This window comes from Anabrus simplex, chromosome 8 (genome assembly GCF_040414725.1).
Source record: "Anabrus simplex isolate iqAnaSimp1 chromosome 8, ASM4041472v1, whole genome shotgun sequence".
Taxonomy (NCBI): domain Eukaryota; kingdom Metazoa; phylum Arthropoda; class Insecta; order Orthoptera; family Tettigoniidae; genus Anabrus; species Anabrus simplex.
The window spans coordinates 179,613,643-179,627,948 of NC_090272.1; positions in this window are offsets into that span (position 1 = coordinate 179,613,643).

Here is a 14,306-nt window from a genome sequence, read left to right on the forward strand (position 1 = left end):
CGTATGTTACTACTAAGCACAAACAGAAATGAAAATTGCAAGTTTGAAATTTGCTAGAACTACTCAAAGAATAACAACAAAGCTAAATGCTTGGACAGATTATTATTAGCACTATGCTCTAATAGATACGCACGAAAGATACACACACAAAGACACACACGAATGTAGCAGGCAAAATATTGTACTATCTAAATATACCGTATCTATACTATAATTCTCAATTGAAATGTGGTTATATGATTTTGCCAGGGAATCGCTGGAGAGGTGGAGGGGATATTTTGAACATCTTCTCAACGTTAACAGAAAATCTCCCTGGTGGTTTTGCGAACAGCCAAGCTCATGGGGAGGAGGAAAATGATGTTGGTGAAATTACGCTTGTGGAAGTGGAAAGGATGGTAAATAAACTCCATTGTCATAAAGCAGCAGGGATAGATGAAATTAGACCCGAAATGGGGAAGTATAGTGGGAAGGCAGGTATGAAATGGCTTCATAGAGTAGTAAGATTAGCATGGAGTGTTAGTAAAGTACCTTCAGATTGGACAAAAGCAGTAATTGCACGGGAAGGGAACAGGAAGGATTGCAACAACTAGCGAGGTATCTCATTGATTAGTATACCAGGCAAAGTATTCACTTTCATCTTGGAAGGGAGGGTACGATCAGTCGTTGAGAGGAAGTTGGATGAAAACCAATGTGGTTTCAGACCACAGATGGGCTGTCAGGATCACATTTTCAGTATGCGCCAAGTAATAGAAAAATGCTACGAGAGGAATATGCAGTTATGTTTCGTAGATCTACAGAAAGCGTATGACAGGGTACCGAGGGAAAAGATGTTCGCCATACTGGGGTATATGGATTTAAAGGTAGATTATTAAAATAAAAATAAAAAAAAGACATTTATGTTGACAATTGGGCTTCAGTGAGAATTGGTGGTAGAATGAGTTCTTGGTTCACGGTACTTACAGAGGTTAGACAAGGCTGTAATCTTTCACCTTTGCTGTTCGTAGTTTACGTGGATCATCTGCTGTAAGGTATAAAGTGGCAGGGAGGGATTCAGTTAGGTGGAAATGTAGTAAGCAGTCTGGCCTATGCTGACGACTTGGTCTTAATGGCAGATTGTGCTGAAAGCCTGCAGTCTAATATCTTGGAACTTGAAAATAGGTGCAATGAGGATGGTATGAAAATTAGCCTTTCGAAGACTAAATTGTTGTCAGTAGGTAAGAAATTCAACAGAATTGAATGTCAGATTGGTGATACAAAGCTAGAACAGGTCGATAATTTCATGTATTTAGGCTGTGTGTTCTCCCAGGATGGTAATAGAGTAAGTGAGATTGAATCAAGGTGTCGTAAAGCTAATGTAGTGAGCTTGCAGTTGCGATCAGCAGTATTCTGTAAGAAGGAAGTCAGCTCCCAGACGAAACTATCTTTACATTGGTCTGTTTTCAGACCAACTTTGCTTTACGGGAGCGAAAGCTGGGTGGACTCAGGATATCTTATTCATAAGTTAGAAGTAACAGACATGAAAGTGGCAAGAATGATTGCTGGTACAACCAGGTGGAAACAATGACAGGAGGGTACTCAAATGAGGAGATAAAGGCTAATTTAGGAGTTAATTCGATGGATGAAGCTGTACGCATAAACCGGCTTCGGTGGTGGTGTGGTGTGAGGCGAATGGAGGAGGATAGGTTACCTAGGATAATAATGGACTCTGTTATGGAGGGTAAGAGAATTAGAGGGAGACCAAGACGACGATGGTTAGACTCAGTTTCTAACGATTTAAAGATATGAGGTATAGAACTAAATGAGGCCACAGCACTAGTTGCAAATCGAGGATTGTGGCGACGTTTAGTAAATTCACAGAGGCTTGCAGGCTGAACACTGAAAGGCATAACAGTCTATAATGATGTATGTATGTATGTAGTAATAGCACAGTGAAAGCTAAGGTGGTACAGATAAGAGAAGCTAGTGGCGTGAAAATGAGATGGATTTTCGGAATGGCCAGAAAAAGTTGGTAGACATGCTAGCTCTAGAGGTAAGGGTGACACCAAAAGAGTCCTTCAACGAGCAGGTAGAGTCAAGCAAGTTCTAAGATAACAAGTCATAAGTTGTAACATCTGTCTACCAGTCTAATAAGCTGAATGTCTGTGAGTAGTATCGGCGACTGTGAATCTTATATCATCTGATGGACCCGAACCTTCTCACAAAATAAATACTTAGAGGAGGTATTCTGTAACATTATACATAGAAATACACACGTTTCCCATCATTGAAGGGCGTGAGTTGACCATCATCAGCATTTCTTACGCGTACGGGTTTATTCTATTCTCTTAGGCCTACCGTATTTCAATGATAATAATAATAATAATAATAATAATAATAATAATAATAATAATAATAATAATAAGCAAGAACTTGAAGAAATAAAACAAGAAGAGAGGAAGATCATTGAAAAATATTAGGATCAAGATACACCCAAGACGGTTACAGGTTACAATTAATCAAAACAACAGGAGAGTCCTCAAACATCGAAATTGACATTAAGAAAAGTCGAATGAAATTCTTCGGCCATCTGACTAAAGTACCAGAAGATCGTCCGACTCGTTGGCTGAATGGTCAGTGTACTGGCCTTCGGTTCAGAGGGTTCCGGGTTCGATTCCCGGTCGGGTCGGAGATTTTAACCTTCATTGGTTGATTCCAATGGCCCGGGGGCTGGGTGTTTGTGCTGTCCCGAACATCCCTGTAACTCACACACCACACATAACACTATCCTCCACCACAATTACATGCAGTTACCTCACATGGCAGATGCCGCTCACCCTCATCGGAGGGTCTGCCTTACAAGGGCTGCGCTCGGCTAAAAATAGCCACACGAAATTATTATACCGGAAGATCGATTGACTAGAAGGATAATAGATAATGTAGCCTCGCTTAAGAACTCAACACGCTGGCTTAACGAACTTCGACAGGACCTCAGAAACGCAAACTTAAGTTCAACAGACATTCTAGAAAGAGACATCTATAGGCACAAAGTAAACAATTGGGAAGCTACATCAGAGCAACCACAACAAAAACAGTACAGATCAGAGTGGTCGGAAGAACGTAAACAAGCTTTCTCGGAAAGAATGAAAAGCTATTGGAAAAACGAGAAGAACCTACAGAAGAATTAATTGAGTTACAACCTGTGTCAGAAGGGATTGAGGTCGTAAAAATTAGAATTGATTATTTGATTGTTCCGCAAGAGTTACTACGTGTCCGTAAACGAGAGTACGAGAGTATGTTCACCGTCGCACCGTTCCCATATTCCCGCAGAAAACCCATCAACTTCCATGAATGTAAGATCAGGTTGAAATACAATATACCTTACCACATTGCAGGAAGTGTTGAAAATATTCTCCCTCATCCTATAGGCAAGCGTTGTAGTGTGAGATGATATTTCCGTTCACTTTCTGCAGTTCAGCCTCATGAATCTTCAACAGTTCGGTGCGAATAGCATTTTAAAATCTGCAGCATACCAAAATTAGGTTTTGCAAAATTTTATTCGGAAGGCATGAAACGCACTGAACCGATCAGTTACTGCTGTGTACGAAGCAATCACGCTGCATGCTATGCGTTTATCGCAGACTGGCTGAGACCATGACATCACTGGGTGAGCTATAGGTTGTCGGATATTTGCGACCAAGGAAATTTGCGGTCACCGGACACCTGCGTTCACTATACTCGTGCCCACTCACAGAAATTCCTCAGCAGTCACAGGAGATTTGAGGTCACTCCTGCAGAGTGTGGGCTTCATTAGCTTAATCTCGGGGTATCCCCGCTAACCTGCCTGGGCTCCTGCTCGGTCGCCTCGAGAACAGCATTCTTCTCTCGTGCGCTTTATTTAGAGGAACAGTCTTAAAATTGACGCATCGTTGAAACAGATTTAAAAACGGGCACTTTTTTGCGTTCCACATGCGATTAAAAATATGACAATATAAATTACGCATTCCAAACCTACAAGACCTAACGTGAAATGAAACGAGGAAAATGATGGTGTCATTGAATTTTCTGTAAGCCTATTACTTATTTCATGAACAACCTCCAAACTTGAATGCACATAATAGTTTGGTCTACTAGAGTGACAACCGCACTTCTCCGGAGGGAGATACCTCTCGCATCGCGGTCGACATAACCCGGACACAAAAACATCTCAGTGGCCGCAGATGTCTGTGATTTTGTGGTGACAGCAAATCTCTGTGACCGCAATAGTCCGGACACCAAACTATATGGGTCAGGCGACCATTGCTTCATTCACTCGTCCAGACACGGCACTTTGAATAACCGGCAACTCGACTGAGGATCACACTTTATAGCCTTAGTATGACTTTACCCCAGCATGAATAGATGGTCTTCTCAGCATATAACGTCATCTAAACATCTTGTACTCTGATGGTAACGATTGCAAATTGTGCAGTACTACGTAGACTCCTTTGGTGGTCAAGAAACTCACTTCTTATCCTATTTACTGTGTTTGGAATACATGTTACACTAAGGTCAGCTCTTCTACAATATTTATTGCTACTTTCGAGCAGTATTATTCGCAGTGTTCTTGGTAATGAATTCACGGATTACTCCGAAAGTAGGCATACCATGTTGCGGATTTAGTCCAAGTGAGTTAATTGGAAACGTAAATTATAATATTGTTTTGAAGTATGAGATGTCTGCCTCTGTGGTGTAGTGGTTAGTGTGATTAGCTGACACCCCTGGAGGCCCGGGTTCGATTCCCGGCTCTGCCACGACATTTTGAAAAGCGGTACGAGGGCTGGGACGGGGTTCCGGGAGGTCAACTGAGTAGAGGGGGTTCGATTTACTCCTCAGCCATCCATGACGTGGTTTTCCGTGGTTTCCCACTTCGCTTCCAGGCAAAGGCCGGAATGGTACTGTGACGTGAATAAGGGAAACTCTATTTATTTGAACGTATTTGACTTGTGTGCTGGAATTGTATTCCCCTTAATCCTCCATTGTTTGGAGGGCCTGTTAATACAAATTATTTAAATGTGTGACCTGCAGTTATTGCGACTAAACTGAGGTGAATACTATTCGCTCAATGGGACATCAAGACTGGTGCGCATGCGCTGGATTCGTTTCTGGACAGCGAGCTTCTTCTTGCCGTGGACTTGTTCTGCGACCAGGCTGCAAGATGGAGGTCCTTTGTCATGTGTCTCGAAAGACATCAGAAATGTCCTAATATGGACTACATTTTTTATAAAGTAAAAATTACGAAACCGGAATTTGTAAAAATAATTAAATTATGAGTTAATTTGGAAACGCGCTATATGGGCCTATGAGTGTTAAAGTCATTCTATTAGTTTTATTTAGTTGAGATTATTGTTTGTGTTTAATTGTCTCCTCCATTTTTGGGATTTATTATTATTATTATTATTATTATTATTATTATTATTATTATTATTATTATTATTATTATTATTATTATTATTATTATTCGGGCTTTGCGAGATTGGACTCGAGTAAAGGCCATTCATCGACCTTAACTGCCCTATTTGAATGTTAAACGAAACAGGGTACCCATGTCTGTCCTAATTGATTCGGGGAGCGTAGTGTCCTTAATTGATAAGGAACTTTATGAACTGTTAAAGAGCTCCAATAAGTTTAATAAACCAGAACCTGTGTCTTCTACGTATGTGACGGCGAATGGCAGTAAGCTAGGTATTCTTGGCAGATTTATAGTTTCTGTAAGAATAGCTTCCTTTTCTTGGAAATTCAGCTTCGTGGTTGTCAACAAGTTATCCTGTGCAGTCATTCTGGGAGCCGATTTCATTGCACATTCTGGGCTCATTCTTAATTTGTCTGCAGGATCTATTCATTTTCAGTTTCAGTCCAAGGTATTGATCCCTGTGTTTCATCAGTATCCTGTGAATGGAAAGGTCAAGTCGAATGAGACTATGTTGTCGTCTGTTGATGTTGCCCTACCTGATGTGTCTCATCTGACGTCTGAACAAGCAGGGTGTATTCAGAGTTTGTGTAAGGAATTTTCCGATGTCCTTACGGATAAACTTGGGCTAAGAAACGTTCTCGAGTACAAGATCGAACTTACCAATCACACCCCTGTTAAATCACCCCCGTATCGTTTAGCACCGCCCAAAATGAAAGTCCTCAAAGAGCAATTCCAAGCTATGTTAGATCAAGGTATTATTCGAAGGTCTACATCTGCCTACTCGTCACCGGTATTTCTGGTTCCTAAGCCACAAGGTGGATTTCGCCCTGTTATTGACTATAGGGTACTGAAAAGGAATATTGCTATTGAATCTGTCCCATTGCCTGATTTACAATCGTGTTTTGCTTGGTTCAGTAAGGCTACGGTCTTCACTTCCTTAGATCTGAATCAGGCATATTTTCAAATTCCCCTAGCAGAGGAATCTAAGCATTTAACAGCTTTTGCTACAGACTGGTCGAATTCGAGAGAATTCCTTTCGGATTGGCCGCGGGTGCTTCTGTTTTTTCTCGTTTGTTAGACACAGTTCTTTCTGAAATCAAATTCAAGTTCGTCATAAATGATTTAGATGACCTGATTATTTTCAGTGAGGATTTTGATCAACATGTACATCATCTGCGGGAAGTTTTTAGCCGTCTTCAGAAGGCAGGTTTTACTGTCAATCCTAGCAAGGTCTCGTTCGCCAGACCACAGATTTCGTTCTTGGGACATATTGTGTCATCTAGTGGGGTAATTATTGATCCTGATCATACCAAATATATAAGCGAGTTCTCTCCGCCTCGAAATGTCAAAGCTGTTGCCCGTTTCATTGGCATGTGTAATTTCTTTAGGAAGTTCGTGCCCAATTTTGCTCAGAGGGCTATTCCATTGAACTATCTTCGGAAGAAATGAGTAAAGTTTGTTTGGGGATCGGAACAGCAAGTTACTTTTGAGGATTTAAAATCTGCTATTGCTAACCCTCCTGTTTTAACTATCCCGGATTTCTCCAAGCGATTTATTGTTCAGACGGATGCTTCTGGGAGCGCTATTGCTGGAGTTCTCCAAGACACTGAGCTAGGGCGCCGTCCGGTTGCTTATGCGTCCAGAACGTTAACCTTTGCGGAAGTAAAATTCTCTGTGTACGAGCTCGAAGCGCTCGCTGTCTTGTTCGCTTTGAAAAAATTCCGTTTTTACATTGAGCACTCTGAGTTCGACCTTGAGACCGACAATCAGACTCTCTTTTGGGTTTTTCGGAAGCCTCGTTCGACTGGTAAACTCGCTCGCTGGGCCGTCCGTATTTCCGCTTTTAAGTTCTCTGTGAGGCATATTAAGGGCTCCGAGAATGTTGTTGCTGACGCGTTGAGTCGTATGTTTTACCCTGGTACTGATGATCTGGTAGAAGAAGAAAAGGTTGAGATAGCTAATTCTGTTCTTCTGGACATTCCCGAATTGTTTCAGGGATTGCGTGAGCATCAAGGAAAAGATGAAACTCTCGCTGGCATTATCCGGAGAATTTCTGAGGGAGAAGAAGTCAAGCCATACGTCATCAAGGATGGTGTGCTGCTTTGTGTTTCTCGTTATGATCGTAAGTTGAAAGTCGTTCTTCCATCTGCCATGGTCCCTATGCTTTTCAAATATTTCCACGTTTCCCCTTTAGGTGGTCATCTTGGGATCTTCAAAACTCGAGCAAAGATTAGAAATCATTTTATATGGAAGGGTATGGATGGAGATATTCGTAAGTACGTTCGATCTTGTACTGTCTGTTCCTTAACTAAGCCAGCTCAGAATACCCGATTAGGTTTCCTTGCCTCTGAACAAGCTAATCGCCCTATGAAGAAGCTGTTTGTAGACCATTTAGGACATTTCCCGCGTTCCCGGTCTGGCCATAGATATGTGCTGGTTTGTGTTGATGCATTATCCAGTTTCGATTGGTTATTTCCCACGCGTGATGCCACAACCAAGAGTACTGTCTTATGATTGAAACAGATTTTTAGAACGTTGGTCCTTGCCAGTATCTGGTGTCGGACAATGCTTCAGTGTTCACTTCTCATGCATTTAAGAAGTTCTGTTTTGGGTTAGGGATAAACCATATTACTACTTCTTTCCACTACCCAAATCCTTCATATGCGGAAAGTTTTAACCGCAACTTGAGATCAGCCTTGATTGCCTATCACTCAAATGATCACTCTTGTTGGGACTCTAATTTGGAATGGTTGTCTTTGGCTTTCAACTCGGCTAAGCATGAATCGCATGGGCAAACTCCTATCAAACTCATTTTTGCGTTCTCTCCTAATTCTCCATTAACCAATCTCTGGTCGATTAATGACCTTTCGCCGGAGGTTATTGAACCCTTCTCCATCCGTCAAACTTGGACTAGAGCCCGTCGTAATCTTCTTGCTTCTCACGCTCGTGTGGAACGTTATTATAATAAGGGTCGCAAAGCTGGTAATTTCAAGGTTGGAGATTCTGTCTTCATTAGGAATTATCCTGTCAGTTCTAAGGCCAATCGTCAGGCTGCAAAGCTAGCTCCCCGTTATCGAGGTCCGTGGGAAATTGTGAAGTATTTGACTCCCGTCACTCTTTTGGTTCGGGATAATTCAAACGGGAAATTGACCCATGTACATCTTTCTCAGGTAAAGGCAACTTAATGCTTTATTAAGAGAATGTCTTGGTAACTGCTGTTTTCGCCAAGTTTCGGTAATATACGATTGGTCTCTTGGTAATGTCTAAAGTTATGAGGCGTTCTGCCTTTAAATATTGCAACTTATTCAGATGCTGACCACCGAAATAGTAAATGTAAATAGTAAATATTGTAACTTTTTCAGGAGCTGATGACCGAGATAGTAAATGTTTGAACCGCTGACATACAGGTCAATAATGGGATATGTATTATTCTATTTCCATAAATTTATGCCTGAAGCTATGATTTGTCAGGTCACATTTTGTGTATTGTAAAGTATTTCCAGGTTACTTACTTTTGTAAGTTCTGTATATAAGTTATATATATTTCTTACTTTGACATGTCAATTCTTTGTTTTGAGGCCTCACATTGGATTAAGTATGTCTGTGTGTGTAATATGCTGTCGTTCTCTAGTTTACTACGTTTGAGAAGTGTTTCTTGTTCCCCAACCCTTTTACCTCATTTTGGTGCCGCCTTTCTGCTGTGTTTGATTTATGTCTCAGGAATTTCCCTGGGAGCAAGTGTGGTGTTAACAAGACTTTGGAGAATCCTGAAATCCGATCCTAATGGTTCGAGATGGCCAGTCGATCCACTAGGAGAAATTTGCAGCCTCCGCTTTGGTGCTTGGTGCTGTGCTAAGTGATGTTGGGACAGCATTATTCTATTCCTGTAACCCGCTGCCTCATCGAGGATGTGCTGCGTGGTGTCCTGAGACACTGCTTGTCACCTCTGCGTTCTAGACTGCCGTCCAGCTATTGGAGACGTTAGCCTCCTCTGTTCAGAGTGTGCTGCCTGCTCTGTTTATCTTCTATGAACTCGTATCCACAGTCGGCACACCTAGGGAGTATGTGTCACGTGCTGGAAAAACCGGTTGGTTAGCTGACCTCGTCAGCTCCCTCCCAGTAGCCTCGCTACGTGTATATCGACAGCTACTGTGTAAAATGTTTTCTTTAATATTCACTGCCACGACTAGGGGTATATTGCATCCCTATGGACTAATGAAACTATGTGAAGTGTGTTGTATGGGCTTGGCCCAGTTTCAGGCGGGGAGGATATCACAGATATTTTCATGTATTTAAGTAATTGTGTTACGAGAAACTTATATTACGCCCTCAGACTCAAAAGACTCTTACAGACACTTGAAGTACGCCTGCGCTATGAGGTGAGTGTATTGTTTCTACATTGGTTGTTCCCCCTCCACCGGGCGAGTTGGCCGTGCGCGTGGAGGCGCGCGGCTGTGAGCTTGCACCCGGGAGATAGTAGGTTCGAATCCCACTATCGGCATCCCTGAAGATGGTTTTCTGTGGTTTACCATTTTCACACCAGGCAAATGCTGGGGCTGTACCTTAATTAAGGCCACGGCCGCTTCCTTCCAACTCCTAGCCTTTTCCTATCCCATCGTCGCCATAAGACCTATTTGTGTCGGTGCGACGTAAAGCCCCTAGCAAAAAAATGTTCCCCCTCCTGTCCCTTCCGCTTCCCTTCTCAATCGTAGTCTTGGTGGCTGGTTGTATCCAGAGTTTGGCTCTCATTATATATTTATCGCTCTCAAGAGCATCTACTTGGAGGTTCCTTTCGAACCCAAGGCTTCTGGGCTGCGAACATCGGAGCGTAAGTCGTGAGTGAATGTTACATGTGTATATTGAGTGAAAGATTAATGCTTGTGGTCGCGAATGGGTGTGTAATTGGGTTTGAGTTGTACTTCTGTGTGTGCTGTGTAGATGTGCGGGGTTCGTAGCTTAGGGGTCTATGGCCAGTTGAAGGCCGTTTCTTTATCTTTAACGTTAACGTTTAATATTACATTCTAGTACTACTTGTTTATCTTTATATTTCCTGGGGTATAGATGTTTTGTTCTCTGTTGTATGTACGAGCCCAATAGTAGTTTATTGGTTTACTTTTGAAAGAGTGCTTCAGTTATAATGTTGTAAATACGTTACCAGTGAATAAAAGACGGATGAATTTACAGATGGAACGCTTGGTCCACATAGCTTCCTGTCTGGGCATGTTCCTATTTTCCTAGGCCCTTATGCTAGCACCTTCTCAGTAGTTTATTCTATGGTTCCACACGTTACATGAATATTCATCGTCACAGCTTTATTTCGTCCTCAGAGAGTACGAATAATTCCACATATTTATGTACAATTATATCAATGTTATTATTATTATTAATATTATTATTATTATTATTATTATTATTATTATTATTAGTATGAGAGTCGTGGACACCAACGAATAGTTACTGAATTGTCAATCACTTTATAACAAAGACTTGTTGAAGATTCACTCACAACGTACACAACATCACACTGCAACTGGAAATATCGATGTGCCTTGGCTTGTTCTGAATCGGTCCTCTTAAATAGGGAAAACGTGTTAGACCTGGTGGAGAGGGCTAACTCCTCCACTTTATGAAAATTCGCTCCACTAATCGGCGATTCCCGACATTGGATAATATATCAAATAGAAGCTCGTTCACTCCAGTTTCCACTGATCGATTCTCGTTACTATCGCGTCGTACGTTTTGACGTAATCTCCATAGCGTCCTTTGGTGGCTACGTGTGGGAGAGGTTTGGACTTGGGGAACTTCTGAATTCGCTCCCGCTGTCAGCTTTCACCATCTGGCTCGCACCTGTCAGGGTGTTTGCTGCGCACTTGATTACATTTCCATTATATACAACACTTCTTTGTGTGATAAATCTGCATAAAATTAGCCAGTTATTATGAGCTTTTACTCTTGGAAATCCGTCAAGTATTACGTGATTTCTGTAATTAACCTTTTGAAACAGTTGAAGTCTTGTGGGTTGGTAGTGGTGCTTTCGCGGGGAAAAGAGCGAAGGAATAATGTTTTCCGGGGTTGAATGCATTGTTTGTGACCTACTTTGCTCTCTCAACTTGGCGTGGGTATGCTCTTCTCTGTCGCACCAGAGTGAGAACGCTTTGGCCTGCAGGCGAAGTATGACTTGTTCACGGTAAGCACGCGTAACTAGAGCCTAGCCCATGGGACTGGCAGCGCGCGACTCGAAACCCGGGGAGGGTATACGTACGCTAATTTGGGCGCTAAATAACATAGAAGAGTAAAAAACGGCATATTCGAACTGTAGAATGCCATAATATACTCTTGATGATGTGATGAACGTTCACATCCCTTCCCCGCCTTGACAAAGAAAAATCACAAGTAGGGATTTTTCTTTCCAACTTCATAGTTCCTGTCGTGTCACATTTGACAGTTGCGTAGACTGGTATTTTCCTGCCTCAACTCGTATCTGGGCATCAGTACGCGCAGGTATTCTTTGGTCATCATGTTTCTCCTCTCTGTGCATTCAAGGTAATTTTCTTGGTCCGATTCTTCGTTGCTATCATCTACGTCGTGACGGTCTCCCTCAACTATCAGGCATTTCACATCGTCTTCTTCTTCTTCTTCTTCTTCTTCTTCTTGTCGTTCAGGCTCTTCTGCGGCGTCGGCTCCGTAGTCGTCCTCTTCTTCATCCTCCGGCATTTCTTCATCATCTCGGTCCTCGAACAGTTCTCTGTCATCTTGGTTGTTTGGATCCTCAGCTGCCAATTGTCCTGGCATGTGATATAGTTTTAAGTTGCTTGCGTTATAGATGACTTCAATGGTGCCATCCATGGGCTGAACTTTGTATGAGTTGTTATCTAAATTTTGAATAATCCTGTATGGTCCAATGTAAAGCTTAGCGAACTTGTAATAGAACTTCCTAGGAAGGTCGGAAGTCGCAGGACGCTTAATTAACACGTATTCGCCTACACGTAGTGGTAGATGAAATCGCTTACGTCTGAGTCGTTGTAATCGTTTCTCAGATTGTTTCTTTAGAGACTCCAGTGTGTCCCTTACTCCTCAGTTCCATGGAAGGTCTGGAATCTTCCGGACATGGTACGATGCCTTTCCACGGCCTTTCGGGGTGTTCATTGAAGTGTACCACTCTAGGTATTTTCCCCGTTGATTCGTGTACGGTGGAATTGATGAACTCCACAATGATTGGGATTACATCAACCCATCGCCAGTGCTGCCTTGGACAATAGATTCTACAGAACTAGCCAATTTCACGCATGATTCTCTCTGAAGGATTTGACTCTGGATGTCGTATTGAGCTCATCAGATGTTGTAATTCCATTTGCTCCATGTCTCTTCGGAAAGCGGCAGATGTGAATTGTGACCCGTGATTAGTAAGTAATTTATCCGGATTTCCCATCTGAGGTAGAACCTCATTTTTGATCTGATTAATAACGGTGCGTGTGTTGACCTTCTGTACTGGGCATAACATGACGTACTTCGTGAATACGTCCATGCATATTAAGATGAACTGTAGCCCCCTGGTCGCCTTGGGGAGGGGACCATAAAATCCATAGAGTATAACTCGCGTGGTTTTTCTGGGATCAGTGGCTTCGGTGGTTGTTTTAATAGATAGACATTCGGCTTTATGCGTTGGCAGGTGTCACAGGTCATTAATACCGTGCGTGTCATTCTTCTCATGCACGGCCAGGTGCAAGTTTATTTAAGAGTAGCCATAACTTTATCTACTCCGGCGTGCCCTATGGAATGTTGTGCCAGTCAAATTAAATCAACTTGTAAAGCAGGTGAGATAGCAACTCGGAGTCGAGTATGTACATCGTCCACATATTTGTACAGGATTCCATTAATAATGTTATAATTCTGAGCGCGCCTCTCGGCATCTACATATTCAGGCGTTCCAGGCTGTAGTTGCTTTTTTCAGAAAATGGATTATACGGCGTGACTCTGGCCAGTTTTCTTGTTCATCGGGAATCTGCCTAAGTTGTGACGTACCCACACTTGCCCACGGATGTGTGACAAAATGTGACGTGGCGGGTCACCTTAATTTTAATATAAATAAATAATATCTCATTGTTTCTCCATAAAGAATATCCCATGGGCGCCAGCCTTCAAGCTTATGGCTTGAAAACGATAGTTGATAATTAATAATGATAATAATACATAATGAGACTCTAAAAATTCCCAGGGGTGGGGAGACGGAACACTAACCGTTAAGTACACTAACTTGAAAGTTAAGTGTCATTCATAAGAATTTCCGAATATACAAATTAAAACAACTATTTATTATGATGAAAAACCTGACGTAACGGCGTATTAACGAAATCTGAACTTACGGAAGCAAAAAAATGTTGTATGATATAAACTCTTAAGAACATGAATCGTAACGTGGAGACTTGCAGTAATTTATGCCATTAGCTCGCCATTTGTAGACTCTGTTATCTGGATACGATCTATGTAGCAGCTGATGTTTGATGGAGCTCTCGTACAGGCGTCGTCATCTCTCGTTGTGGGTTTCCGTCCTACTTCTGATTCATGCATAGTACACTAGCTGTACTACGACTTTCCTGACTTTAACACTTCCTGCGGTACTCCTTACATAATGTCGTAATGAGACCTAATTTTAATAGCAAAACCACCATGAGTTACGTTCATGGAGAGAATACACTTGTATTTTTCCGTATTACAGAAATGTAGCGTAACTAGATACATAATAAAATCTCTCCTGCTCTGTACCAGTCAAAACCGGTCTCCTGTTGACTTTAACTCTCGTCATTGAGATAACAGGTCTCAATGAGAGTAAATTTTCAGTGGCACACTACTCAGATGCGAAGTGAACTAAGTTAAGATC